This window comes from Numida meleagris, chromosome 10 (genome assembly GCF_002078875.1).
Source record: "Numida meleagris isolate 19003 breed g44 Domestic line chromosome 10, NumMel1.0, whole genome shotgun sequence".
Lineage (NCBI taxonomy): Eukaryota > Metazoa > Chordata > Aves > Galliformes > Numididae > Numida > Numida meleagris.
This window is the reverse complement of record NC_034418.1, coordinates 17160112-17174535: the sequence shown is the minus strand read 5'-3', so window position 1 is coordinate 17174535 and position 14424 is coordinate 17160112. Positions and strand designations below refer to the sequence as shown.

At 48.6% G+C, this 14424-nt stretch overlaps 1 long non-coding RNA gene across 1 annotated transcript; it reads right to left on the bottom strand.

Annotated features, from left to right (window-relative positions):
* On the bottom strand, positions 4935 to 14391 carry LOC110404547. Its single transcript, XR_002442312.1, has 2 exons — positions 7154 to 14391; positions 4935 to 5951 (listed from the first exon to the last, which is right to left on the bottom strand). It is a non-coding gene; the product is annotated as an uncharacterized LOC110404547 (long non-coding RNA).

The window sequence follows — 14424 nt, the reverse complement described above, 5'->3', positions numbered from 1 at the left end:
AGTTTCTGTATGTTATAAATCGTGCTCCCAGATGTTCAGTGCCAACGGGCTATGGAGAGCAACTGCACAAATATAATATTTAATACCAAATGTCAGTTTGGGTGTTCCACTCAATTTCCTGGAAAGATCTTTAAACTCGTCTTATTTAGCCTGAGTACCCAATCAGTTCCATACTCCAACCCGAGCTCTGTAATTCTGCATAGCTCAGTTCTCTAATTTCTGAGATGCAAATGTAGAGCAGATGTAAAAGGGGAGGGGAGGGGGGATGTTCCAGTGCACTCAGCAGGGCTGCTTATCAGTGCAGGTTGGATCTGTGTGAAAGCACAAATCTCGGGGGCTTTGCAGCCTAAGCAGAGCTGCTGGAAGGGACTTGGTCAAGCTCATAGCCCGTGCTCTGAGAAATCATCCTGCTGGTGCAGCCAGTTCATAGCAGGGATCACTGGTGGATCCATCCATCACCACTTGGATCACTGGTGGACCTATCCATCTCAGCTCTTTGAGCTGGGTGAAATTATCCAAACATTTTTCTGCTCTAAAAAGAAATGCAATAAAAATCTGATTCTGGCTGCAACCCCTAAAGCAGAACTGACCAAAGACCATATATAGTATCAAGCCAGGACAGCCTCAGACTTCCTTCCATCTTTTCAAGCCATCCGCCTTCCCACAGCACCATCCAAGTTGCATTAATCACGAGCTTCTTCGGTGTAAGCGGGATTAATCCGCCCTCTCGCCATTTCCCTGATGTTTTTCAGCTAACACTGGATGCACACAGGGACACGGTGCACCTCACAGCCCCACGGTGGTGGGATGCAAAGGAAACAGCAGCTATTTCTATCAGGTCAACCGCACGGTGTTTCCTGCTCCTCCGAGCAGATCAGTCCCAGGTGGTCGCGCTTAGGACAGAAATGCTCACTTTCTCCGTGCTCAGAGCTTGCTTGCTAAGAATAAAAACTGTCTGCAGAGTGACCCATCCTATTTCTTTGGTTTAAACATCTCAGCCGTGCAAGCTGTTACAGTCATTGTATCGCATGGGGGATGTACATCCTTCATGTCAAGTCCTGGTATCATTACAAACAAAACCCTTCCAAATATCTTTTTTCTCTTTTTTTTTCCCCCCTCTTTTTTTTTTTAATTTTGATGGGGAACTTACTCATATGTTCTACCACATGAAAGTAGGTTTGCCTTCATTTGTGGCCGTGCTGATTACAAAGCCTTGGAGATCTCTAATTACATCGGTTGGGTCTTGCATATGTCTCAAAGAAAACCATCAGGATGTCAATTGTGACTCATTACAATTCTAACAGCGATGCTATCATCTATGCCTTCTTCCATCACCCATTCTGATGCAGCAGGCTTATTTTGTCTATGCTTGAGGATGCAACAAACCCATGCAGCCCATTTGTCCACAGCCCTTGTGGGTCTCAACAGCAGTGGCCTTCTAAGCCAACCTTGGCTCTCGGAGTGATCGTGTCCAGTGGTGGGGAGCTGCACATCCCTCTTCTCGCTGCTGCTTCCACCTATTGGGGCAGGGATGAAAGCAGTGCTGGCCCCAATGGGCTGAAGATTGCCCCTCTCATGTGTTTCCCCGTGTCCGGTTTCCAATACTGGGGGACATCCCTGTTGCCTGGAGAGTGCCATGTGGGTATAATCAGTCTCAGGCAATTTATTTTTATTACCCCATGTAAACACTGCACTGAAATTGTCACTCTGATTTAGGAGGTGCCACATTTTTTTTTTTTGTTAGATTCTTTTTCTTTTTTTCACTTTTTTTTTTTTTTTTTAACAAACTTGATCAACACCTTCCGCTCTGCCTCTGGAGCAGCACTTCTTGAGCAGCTTTCACCAAGCATTTACCTGGTGAAGGGATGTGCTTATGAGGTTTGAGCTCTGCCTCTCCAGGCTGCCTAGATGCATGCTTGGAGGCTGCGAGAAGGAGAGGACAAAATTGTTTTTCACCCATTTGGTGCACTGGAACTAGAAATATAATTGAATACGAGCCTCTCAGAGAGATGTGATCATCCAAATACAGATGAAATCACTTAGAAAATTTGAAGCTGGCAGCCTCGTATGTTTTAATTACAGACTACAGTGATATCTGCTGAAAGCAATTACGTTCTAGCCCTTCCCACACAAGGAGGCAGTCCAAGCTGAGCTCCACAAAAACTCATGATTAAGCATATCAAGCCTTTTCAAAAAACAAAAATAAAGGTATGCTTTGTTCAGCCCTTGGACATAAGGCAGTGATTCACTGCTCTGGACACAGCTTTGGTGAGCACTCATGATGCATGTAGGTAGATGGATGTTGGTGCACTGATTGAGCAGAAGAAGCATGGATCTGCAGGAGAACAGCTTTTTCCCCTTTTTAAATGGCCTTCTGTTCTTGCCATGAAAATGGCCGTCTCTGCTTCGTCAGTACTTCTCAAACTTGCCACGGCCAGTAAAGATACCTCTGTTTAGAACCAGAGAAATGATCCACTAAAAAGCTTAAAACAGAGGATATCCATTTCACCGGCTGGAACTGGCCAACAAGCATGGCTTGCTGAAATGCGGTCGAGACGCTCAGATACAGTTCATGCTACTGATACCCCTTGCTCTCCCGTCAAAATTAGCCCAGATGAATGGGGCCTTTTGTAGTTAGGAAAGAAACAGTCAGAAATCACAATAATCTCTTTCTAGCCAGGCTTCTGTAGCGAGGGGTGAGTCAACGGCTCTGCCCGGTGCTGCTGAAGAAGGAAAACAGCAATTTCTCAGCGGTTTCCTTGGCATGCTGGAAACTGAAGGCGATCTTCTCTCCTGCAGCCTGTTGCACCTTGGGCCAGGCACTCCCGTTGACTGTGTTCCAGCCATTCAGGCGTCAGTCGCATCCTTCAGAGCCCAGAGTTGTGCCCAAGACGCTCGTTCCTGTCCCCATCCTATGGCTTGGGAGCCCATTGGCTTTGCATGCATGCATGCATCCCCAGCCAGAGCCATGGCTCTTGGTGAGGAGTTAGACTTCTTTCCTGTTATTCTAAAACTAAGTGCTTTGCGCATTTGGGGAGAAGAATTAAATAATGTTCTGAGTGACAGTCTGTGGTTGGAGTTAATTTCTTCCAGTCCTCGAAGTGTCTAATTACACTTTCTTCAATGCTAACTGTACAGATTGTTTCAAAGCTGTAAAGATCTCTTGTTTAAAAAAAAAAAAAAAAAGGAAGAAGAAGAAGAAGGAAAGTCTCATTTCAGCCCTCTGAAGTGAGTGTCTGGGCCAAATGTTTTCTGACTTCAGCACAATTCATGGGTACCTTATGGCTCAACTCCCCCTGAGTATCCTTGAAGGAATAAAAGCTCTCTGGTGTAAATCCAGATCATTGCTTCTGTACAGTTTTGTACTCCCAGCTTAAAGCCAGTCTGTCTTTATCTCAGACCCATGTCAACTGGAGACACAGCTGTTGTAACTTGGTCACATTTAGAGATGGTTTGAGTCTTCCTGTAACAGCTGATGGAAGAGCAACACAGCTCTCATAAGGAGACTTCTCTTGGGAGAGGAAGAAATGCTATTTGGGTGTATTTCTACCTCTTTGCCACAGCCAGTTTAGAAAAACAAACATACCCTGCTGCTGATTTTTCCGGTTCCAGTTTAGAAGGCATTAGGTGGGTGTCGGGGGAGATGAGGGGCAGAGTTTTGGGATGAGCCAGCAATAATCATTGCCCCTCGGTGCCCAAGGGATGACAGCTGGGAGCACACCAGCAGCACGGTGCCACTCCTAACCACTGCGGGCCATCACATCAACCATGATTCAGACTGATCATGGCAAGCTTTTATCCATTCTTGACTTTGGTCACATTTAAAATGGTGATTTCATGGTTGCCAACTCTTCATCCCACCAACAGGCCATGGAATGGAAAAGTAACACGGAGAATTGGGATTGCCTGGCTCATGGCTTTGTTTTTGGGGCTGGTTTCGTGTCTCAGCTCAGGCTGATGCTGCTCATTAATTTGCTGCACTCATTGATCTCTCCGAGGGATGGGCACCTCCAGTTTGAGTGGTGGCCTTCAGGAGTAGCGTGGTATCCTCCAAGAGCGGGTGAGCTCACGTTGTGATTTATTTTTCTTTCCTGGGTCTTGTGACTGAGAGAGGAAGTGAAGGTTTGTTCTTTTTAAAGATTTATTTCGTTACATCTGCAACAAGTCAAGGAGAGAACAGGGTAGAAAGGCTTTTGGTTTTGGGCCTGGAACAAAGCTCAGTTCTTGAGATAAACAAATGGGGGAAAGGAATTATCAAATAAAGTGCTGGCCACAGGCTTTGTTATGAGCTTCGCTGTAAGAGGATGAGAAACTCCGGTAACTTAAACCAAAGTGAACGTGGACCAGATTCCAAAAGGAAGAGCAGATGATCGGGGTACCTTGTAGAAGAAAATATCCTGTCTGTCTGTCTGTCTGTCGGCCTATCTGGCTTTCCAGGCTTCCAGTGTTGCTCTTACACATGGAGCAGTGGAAGTGGACAATATCCCAAGCTTTGGGTGAGAGAACCCACAGCCATGAATTGCCCAGCTCAGCCAAGCTGTGTAGCACACCTGCCTCTATAAAGTGCAGTAGTGATGTTTGGTGAGCATCAGCAAGCTCGGAGACACACGAGTGCCTGATGACATGTAGGTGTTGATTGTGGCCTGTGTGGTTTACCTGCCAGATGCAGTGTGCTCTTATATACTGACAGCCAGAAGCTGTATGTGCTGAGCTGACAATACACCTACCAAAAAAATGTCTCTGGGTGTGAAAATTCCAAGTATTTTATTGCAAGTAAATAACCAAAACAAAACAGATTACAATACCTTATCCAAGTCTCCTCTTGGACAAGCAAGTGATAGTAATCCCTACCTAGTGCCAGTGTGGGAGCTGAATTGCTTCATGTAGGCCAGCAGAGATGGGGAGAAATAACAAATGATCTGAGAGATGCAGCATTTGTTAAAAGAACAGAGTTTATTTCTCTGTGGGAAGAGGGAAAAATGAGGAAAGCTCCATTTCCACAGTGTCTTGTTAACAACAACAAAAACAGCTCATACGAATAATCCACATGCTAAGTAAATTTAAAGGAATTACGATGAAATGAATGCCAGCTTGCTTCTGTACAGCTTGCAGACACAGTCACCAAAACCCATGCTAGCTTTTCCCAAAAGGCTTCCAGTTGGATCCCGGTTCCTGAACACATCCTTAGGACATTGTGCTACCTGTGCTACCCAAGTGTTCCTTATCTCACTGATACCCTAATCAGCCCTGCTCAGGGTGTGGCTGAACAGATAGCCAAGTGGCACAATTAGCAGTAATTAGCCCAGCGGGAAACCTAGGGACAGAACAGGTTTGTGTCTCTTGCTTCTTTCGGAGAAGCCAGTAGGGTTGTGCGGCCACCAGCCTGGAAATCAAGATGAGTTTTGTGCTGCCAGTTCCCTTTTATCACCACACGTGATGGGGCTGGGTTTGGGGTTACGGCAAACGTGGGGATGGAGAAGGTGGCCTCCACCCTGGGGTGGCTCACACCTCCTCACATCTGCTCACTGTGTTGCAGGGGCACTGCTCTTACTAAAACCAAGGTGGATGATCCATGGCATCTGGACCATAAGGCATTTAGCTAGAACCTGTTGCTCTCCGCTGAGCTGCCAGGATGAGGAAATCCACAGATGGTGGGAGCTGGCTCTGTCATCAGTGCACCCTACAGCCAGAAGAGCCTCCATAAAGTTGTGGTTTGGGTCATTTGGGGTACACATGGGCTGATTTGCATCTCAGGGAGGCCTGCCCCCATCACTTGCTCCACCAGCTGGCTTTGCCTCCACTCCTAAGCACTCACCCTTGGGGTGAGGGTTGTCCTTATCCCACCCATAGTGGGGCTGAGACGTCCTCCATTCACGGTTAAAGCCCCATTGCATGACGTCCCCAAATGCACAGCGTGGCCGTGACAGTCCTTGGAGCTGCTGGCCAGAAACCTGTAAAGCAGAAGGGAAATTGTTTTGGTGGCAGAACAACAAATACTCAATAAAGCACAGCTTGTTTCTGTGCTTTTTTTTTTTTTTTTTTTTTTTGTGGTTCTGTGCTTTTTGTCCCCTAATTCACAGCAGAAGTGAAGCTGAGTGTAGTAGAGATTGAGCATGAATCCTCTGTGTTTCACTAATGGGAACAATTACAGCAGTTTCTTCTTTTTCTTTTGCCAAGCTGTGATACGAAATAATTTGCTGGGTTCCTGTTTCTATGGAAACAATTAGTTTCATACTATTTTTATATTACACATCAATGAAGTGATTAACTAAATGAAGGCCAACACTTCATAAATGTACTGTCTCACGCAATAACCATGTAGCTACCAAGTGCCACAGCTAAATGTGCTTGAAATGCAACGAAACCAACCCCACAAAGCACTTAGGAGTGTGTGAATATTTATTGATCTGCTGTGGCACACGGTTCGGGTGCCAAAAGTACCAAAAATACCAAATGTGGGTGGTTAGGTGCCTTTTCTGTTGTTTTATTTTGCAGAAAGTCCCATTTTCTGGAAGGGTGCTTTGAGCCAGGGAAGGCTGTAGGGACCTGTTGTGTAACGCAGATGGGCTTCAGCTGCTGACAATGCTGAGAGCTGTCATCCCACAAGCGGAGAAAAGCCAAGGGTGGATGGCTTGCAGTCCCTGGGCTCGGAGTGATCACAGGGACGTGCCTGGTCCCCAGCCTTTTTCTGAGGACTCGATGCATATTTTCTCCTTAAAACAAAATATACAAAAAGTCCGCTCTGCATGGAGTGGAATTCAGGACTCTGCCCGCTCCCTCTCAAGCACATCTGGGAGCCTTTCCCTCGCAGAGCTGAGCAGCTGCACCGCCAGGGAGGGCGGAGGGAGGAGGGAAGGATGCAAGCTCCCATGTAGGAAAGCCAGGGCTGGAATGGGAATTGTGCTCATGGACGCTGCGGTGGGTGGTTTGGCCCTGGGGCTGTTGGATGGGGACGGGACTGCTGCGGATGGCACCCAGCCTCAGAGAGGTGCAGCCCGGGCTGGGATGGATGGGGCTGGCTTCCCGGAGCTCAGGCTTTAGTGATTCAGCCACTCACTGAAAGGGCTCAGTAGCAGTTGGGATAGCTTACTGTAATGAGTAGTTAGGGAAGAATTCACCACGCAACCCACTCTATTGGACAGCAAACCCTTACTTCATTGGGAAGAGCCTGGAGTCTTCATCTCCTATGTTGAGATCAGCTCGTCGAGGAAAGGAAATGACATTTCCCTCTTCATTCAGGACAAATTTATACACCAATGGCTGTGCGAGAAGTAATAACCCATTTTAAGTTTAACAGTTTAAGAAAATTAGGTTTTTTCTTGGAACGCTCTCTCTTTAATTGAAATGTCTCCTGCAGTGATGCACACACTAACAATCTCTCCTTGTTCCTGACGATAGTCAGGCCATGTCCAGCAACCCCTCTGCAGCTGTTTCTTGGATGAAGGCAGATATGTGGCCCTTCCAAGCAAATGCACGCAGAAATTTCAGAGAAATTCCACCTGAAATCATTCTTTGACCCAATCCCAAAGGACCACTTCCACTCCAGGAAGAAGGCTCCATCCATGTGTGTGACATGGGCTGTTCATTCAGCACAATAGTATCTTTAATCTTTTCTGCTGATAAGCTAAAATGTGACGAATCACCACAACACAAGAGCACAAGAAAAGAAAAGCTCTGTATTGGGTAAAAGCAAGACATAGAGATGTACATCCATCCATTTGAGATGGACATCTGTCTACTTCCATCTGGCAGAGCTGTTTCTCCTCCTTTCTTCTGCCCCTCTTCCACGTGGTTTTTCTGTATGATTTATTTTCTGGTGCTGAAAGCATTCTTGTTGCCCATGAAGGACCCAGAGATGCCCAGCAGGGCTGGCTGTCTCACTGCTCCTGCCTTGCTCCACTTGGCCCAATTGCACGACCAAGGAGCAAGGGTGCAGAGCATGCATGGACCACCCTCATCCAGAAGGCTTTGAAGCTGGGACTGTGCCTGTGCCTCACGCATGCTTGCATGCAAACAGTGCAAATGGAGAAGAGAACAGGCTCAAGCCTGCATTTAATGGCGAGTGTAAACATCCTCCTGAAATCCCTTTGCAGAGCCAGCCTTCACTGTTCCCCTGCTATTCTCCACTCCCCTTTTACTACCCAACCTCCTGACCTTGCAAAAATATGTCTCTGAAGGGTCAGAGCTTGGGCCTGGAGCAGATGCTGGAGCCTGGGATCAGGGGTGGGTGGCCCGAGGGCTGGACAGAGCAGCATTCCTGCACAGGGGCTCTGGCTGAGATAAGGTAGCCCCATGCTGTGATTTACACCAAGGAAGCAGAGTTTGAGTGAGGCCTGCTTTCTCCCTGGCAGATGAGGCAGGAAAAGTCCTGTGGAATAAAACCCTTTCAGTCTGTCAGTAATGGTTTGCAGTAGAAAAAACATCTAATTATATATAGCTAAAAGCACCACGCTGGTCTGGACCACAAGCCATCGCCCACATCGCCTCTAAGCCCAAATGCACTGAAACATACCAGTGACTGAGATGATTTATTTCTGCTTTGGTTAAGCCTGGCCCAAATCCTACTGGTTTTGCAGTTTTTAACTGGATGTCCGTAGCCTTCCTCTCCTAAAACTGCCTGACAGGGGCCAGAGTACAGATCTGCAGAATATTCTCTCTTCTACCAGAGCTTGCTGTTGCCCCCATGCGATGTGGGTGCATCTAGGTTCAGATGACTGGCGAACTCAGGTTTTAGGATCGTATTTTTGGGCTGCAATGCCTTAAATCCAATCCTTTTACCAATCTTTTAAACCTCACAGTTACTGTACCTACACAAAGATGCATCTACACAAAGGTTCTGGGGAAAGGGGCACTTGTGGAAGGAGATCTATAGGGAGGCTATCCCCATACCTGGCAAGTCCAGGGAGCTAAACCCACTGCTAACACGAGAAGAAACTGGAGAGATTGGTATGGAAACATGGTTTGCATGGCTGTGAAGAAGGCTTTGGGCTGTGCACAGCATGACCACCATATGCATTGGTGGAATCCCCCTGGCTTGGGGCTAGTTGATGGCTCAAGATTCTTGTCTAGGAAACACATTTCCACACTGTTGTGTGATTGTTGAGAAATAGGTTCAAGGAGAGAGAAATCCGGATTAGTCTGAGTTACAACTACGCTCTTAAGGCCACACTGAGAATGTGACATCTAAACCAGGATCGAATTCTTTTGATATATAAAGGAAACCTTTATACACAGCACAGCAGATGACTGGAATTTGAGCACTTACTACTTTTTTCCCCCGTATATTTTATTATGCGATTTCTGCTCCCATGAAGAGCACCAAATTCTCTTCCTTCTTTCCAAGCAAGCCAAATAGATGTAACTCTAATCACCTGGTCCTCAGCCTCCCACAGTTTCTCCCATTGCTCCAGCCCAGGACAGCGGACAGTCTTAAAACTACATAAGGAATTTCATTGAAACGAATCAGGTAACAAATAGAAAACATACAGTTTACACGACAGCGTGCAACAAAGAAATCTTCCCTTGGCAAAACAATAGGGCCATTGTATTCCTGTCTGAGCAGTCGGCAAACTCTGCCATCCGGGGCTGCAATGAATTAAAGGCTGTTCTGTAGCAGATACAATTGCTGCTCGTTACACAGAAAAGCACGTTGTCCGGGCTTCTGCAGCATGCTAAGTGCATGCGTTCATGTTCCTAGCCTTGTCAAAACCTACTAAATGGTTAAGGAAAGGCGATTAGCAGACTTGAGTGACTCAGCTCCGTGCTCGTTGCTCCTGTTCCATAGGATTCTCAATAATGCAGTGTAGGAATGCTTACAGGCAAAACAGCCACTGCGTTGACAGCAGAGCTTGAGGGCCTGGTTGGATGGGCACAAGGGCACCAACAGCTCCTCTGCTGCCTGAACTATTTGTAAGCATGGCTATCAGGCTTTGTCCTCAGAGGTTTTCAAGGCTCAGACACATGAAGCTGCTATCTCGCATGGGCCATGGACCTGCTTTGAGCAGGAGGTTGGGTTGGAGTCAGCTGAGGTCTCCCTGCACCCTGAGGGCATCTAGGCCACAGGTTATACAGGACAGAGTATCAATGAACTGACTTCTTTCTGCCATTGAATGCCATTGCTGGTTGGCCTTGGGCAAGGTACTAAAGCTTTCCTTGAGTGTATTTCCAACTCTGCTTGGCCAACGTGCTGTGCCCTGAACGTGCTGTCCTCTGTTGGTGGTGTAGGGGCTGCCTGGCAGTGGGTGCCAGGGCATTTCCTGTGGTGTCCTGAAAGCCACCAAAAAACTGCAGCTCCTTGGACACCAGAATTGGTTAAACCCAATTAGTTAGCAGTGATATGCCTCCAGCAGTAATTAGGGCTTATTGTGAGAGAAAGGAGATCAAACCCTGACGGTGCAAGTTAGGAAGTGAAATGGCAAGAGCAATAGCTAGAATAATGTGGCTTTTCTCCCTCACAGAACTGAAGGAGTGTGACAAGGAATGTACCAATGGGCCTAAATAATTCAGAGCCTTGGTTTCACGTGGGAAATCCCAACCAAACACGCTCAATGCTTATGTTTTGTCTTCAGACGTGAATTGCTGCTGGGGCTCTGTATCATCAGAGCTGGTCCTGGGCTCTCATCTTGCTGCTCCAAAACTTAATGGAGATGGGAGGAGGGAGGTGAGAGCTGTGAAAGCGCTTTCTCCTGCATCCCCGTTCCCAGAGCACGCACATACCATGTGTCATGCTGAAACTGGATGCACCTGCTAGAGGAGCTGTGTGGGGGCAGGCATTATGCGCCAGTTATAAATCCTTGGGCTATCAACAGCCTTCAGTAAACATTTGGACAATCCTTCCTACCTCTCGCTCGTCCAAATATTTGCATCAAGTGGGGCTGCTAGCCGTTTCCTGACACGCTGCGTATCTAAGAATATCCCCGGATCGTAGGTCGGTTCCAGCTCACCGTGATGGATCGTCTTATGGCTTGAAATAAATGGACGGGGAGAAAGAAGGAAAAATCTATCTGTCTCCCGATAATAAATCCAGGTCGGGATGGAGTGGAACAGCTTGCGGTGGCGAATGGTGTTTGTAGAGGGCTTTCAGGACCTGATCTGAAGCGCCCAAGGGTTAACGAGGAGCAGCCCCAAGCTCTAGCAGCGACCACGCTCCCCTTGGTGGCTCTTTTGGAAGAGCGGTGGAGGATGCCCTGAAAGCTTCCTTCCTGCTGTGCTGAGCTCAGGGCTGGAAGCAGCCCGAGCCAACTTCGGATGTAAAATTGGAGCCTGCTCCAGCAGAGCCGGGCTTGGCAGCTCCTCCTGCAGAGCACAGCATCCCCCAGGTGAGCTGCAACGCACGGGGCTCAAGGCTGCGTGCGAGCTGCTCCATGCAGCAAGCTGCCAAACCAAAATATATGTATATATAACTTTTGTTTTTAATGCAGGAAAGCAGCTTGCACTCCGCTTTAGTAGTTCGTAGGGTTTCCTGCACACACACACACACACACAAAAAAAAAAACCAACTGTGTTTAAAACTACTGTGCTAAATAACAGCTCTGGGAGGACGGAGCACAATAATTTCAGCCTTCCACTCAGTGCTCAGCGGGATCTTTACGGCTAAATATACACTGCAATAAGCCAGCGGATTTTCTGATAGCACAGCAAAGGAAATGTTTGACCCTCGGCTTAATTGCAGGATAAAGCTGCCCAGGGTGTCATGTGGCTTTTCCACTGCAGCTTCAGCGTTGCCTTAAGCTTTCCTCCCCTCTCAATAAAACCAACAAGCCGGCGATACGTAAAAGCAATGCAACCACCGTGCTAGCGTCGGGTGCCATACATGCAATTTTTCACAGCGATGCAAGCAAACCTTGGGGGGAGGGAGAGAAAGGGTTGTTGGTCCCCCGTTTACCCCCACCCTTGCCCCCAGGTGAATTTCTCCTGCGTCCCCTCCCCGCTGCCCATCGCTTCCATTTGGGAAGCCCCCAGCTCCGCGTGCCCTCTGTGTGCAGACTAAACAACATCTGCAAAGCCGCCTCTCCCCCCTCCAGCCCTCCTGGGGAAGAAGCCGCTCCCAGATGGACAGGAGAGAGCCGGTGTCACTGAGGAGGGCTCCGGGGCTCCAGGGGGGGGGGATGCTGGGGAGCAGCGATGTGACGGAAGCATAAAGCACCTGTTGGGAGGCTATTTAGGGATTAGCTGAGTGCTGACAGACAAATTGGCAAGATTAATAAGAGCAATCAAGGCTGTGTGGGCTCGAGTTGTGAGCTGACATTAATGTGACATCACTTTCATCTGCTTTTTGCCTCGCACCGCATCGCTGGTGCTGCGGCATCATTAGAGCTGCTCGGGAGCGGCGCGGTCGGATGCGGGGTTAGAGGAGGGTGTGCACGTGTGCATGCGTGCACGGGCACGTGAACACGTGTGTACGTGCGTGTGCACGTGTGTGCCAAGGTGGGGACAGCCCTTTGTCCCCATCCTTCAGTGGGTCCCCGTATGGGGGCTGCCCATGGTGTACGGCACAGAGCTGTCCCTGTTCTGGGCTGAGCACATGGGGGTGAGCGCTGGGGGGCCCCGACCCCCACCCTGCTGCCCCCACCTCCTCAGGGCCTACCTGGTTCTGACAGCAGTGGTGTTTTCTCCAAAGCCGAATGCTGTGCTCTTTTAGTGTTGGCCATCCCTCTGCTTGAGGTCGCTAGGTAACAAAAAAAAGGATTGTCCTCCCCCTTCCCCCCCCGCATAAAAAAAGAACGAATGCAAAAAATACAGTGTCAATGAAAAAAAACTGCTGGTTCCAGGTGAGAGAACCAAACACCCGCTGTTCTGTGCTAAGCCTCGTGCTGGAGCCTACTCATTTTGGGGGGAGATGGATTGATGCCCTCCACATATTCTAAGGGAGAAAAAGCCATTTTAGGGCTCTCCTCTGCCCCACAAAACACGGGGAAAAAAAACCCACACAGCTCTGAAGTGACGCTGCCATCACATAGGGAAAACCTTGCACGGGACTGTCGTGTTTTCCCCTGTTTCCCTTCTTCCCTTAGATCCCTGCTAAGGTTTTGCTTGCCCCAAATTTCGCCCACGTCCCCTTCAGACGGCGACTTGTTTACGCGGCGATTTTCTTTGTACTTCAGTCAATGAGGAATCATAACAGTAGTAAAACATCGGAGCGCACAAATCCTCCGGCTGGCTGAGCCGGAGAGCTCTGCTCCACCGACAGCTTTTGCCCACAAAAGGCAAATATTGGGAAGGAAGGCGATGCCAAAGCCGCCGCACGTTTGCTCGCAGAGCTGTCGGGGGGGAGAAACCCTTTTGCTGGGACCCCCGGGGCATCCCTCCACGCTGGGAATGATCGATCGGCAGAGGAACGTCTGCAAAAATGGGGTGATTTCTTTTGAACCCTCGTGAGCACACTGATGTAAGCGGAGATAGGAACAGCTGAGGGGGTTCCAGGAGTGATTTTGGAGAAATCTTTTTTTGTTAAGGAAACCAGAATCACACGGACCCTGCCTCTGAAACCAAAGAAAGTCACAGCTCCCTCCTGAAAGGAAAATCAAACTGCCTGCTGGATGTCTGCTTTTATGCAATTGATGAACTGATTCCTGATCACTTTTGCGTTTGCAAGGGCTGAAATCCTAAATATGCAACCTATATATAATATATATATATATTTTTTTTTCTTTTGATGTGGTAAATTGTAAATGGCATTTTTCAATGCTGAATTAGCGGGGATGTTTGGAGCGGATTTCAGGTTGTGCCGAGCAACACCCGGCAAGGAGAAAGCCCAGACATGCCCCATCCCATAGCCGAGGCTTTAGGGACGAGCACCCGTTTGCCACCAGCACATGGAAACCCTCTATGGGCTCGGAGGGGGCTCGGGGGGGGGCGAACTGAGCCCCTCCTTTCCCTTTCCAGGAGCCAAGGGATCGATTTCGTTGTCTGGGGGATAATTCCCAGAGAGCTGCTCTGTCACCTCTCCCTGCAGCCCCGCTCCATCCCCAACCGTGCAGAGCAAAACACAGCTCAGAAATCACGGAGGAAAGAGACAGGGGTTAGGGTACAGTGCTCCCCAAACATCCCAAACGTGTTTCTGCTAAAAATAATGCACACGCATGCACGCACACAAAAATCATATTTGCTCCTGATTAGGTTTAAAATACACAGCCTAGACCAATCCGGCAGCAACATCCCGGGCGTTCAGTGGTCTGTTTGTAATCTCAGCCTTTTTCATTCACATAAACACTACTTGAACAAAAATATACACGGCCACCTACGGAGCCGGCCGAGTGAACGCGGGGCCGGCCGCGGGCGGCGGAGGCGCGGAGCGGGCGCGCAATTTGCGCGGAGCCGCGGGACGGCAGAGGCGCGGCAACCCGGAGGAAATCGGTGTGAAATCGGTGTGAAATCGGTGTGAAATCGCAGTTCTCGTTTGTGGCCCTGCCCGGGCGGGGGGGG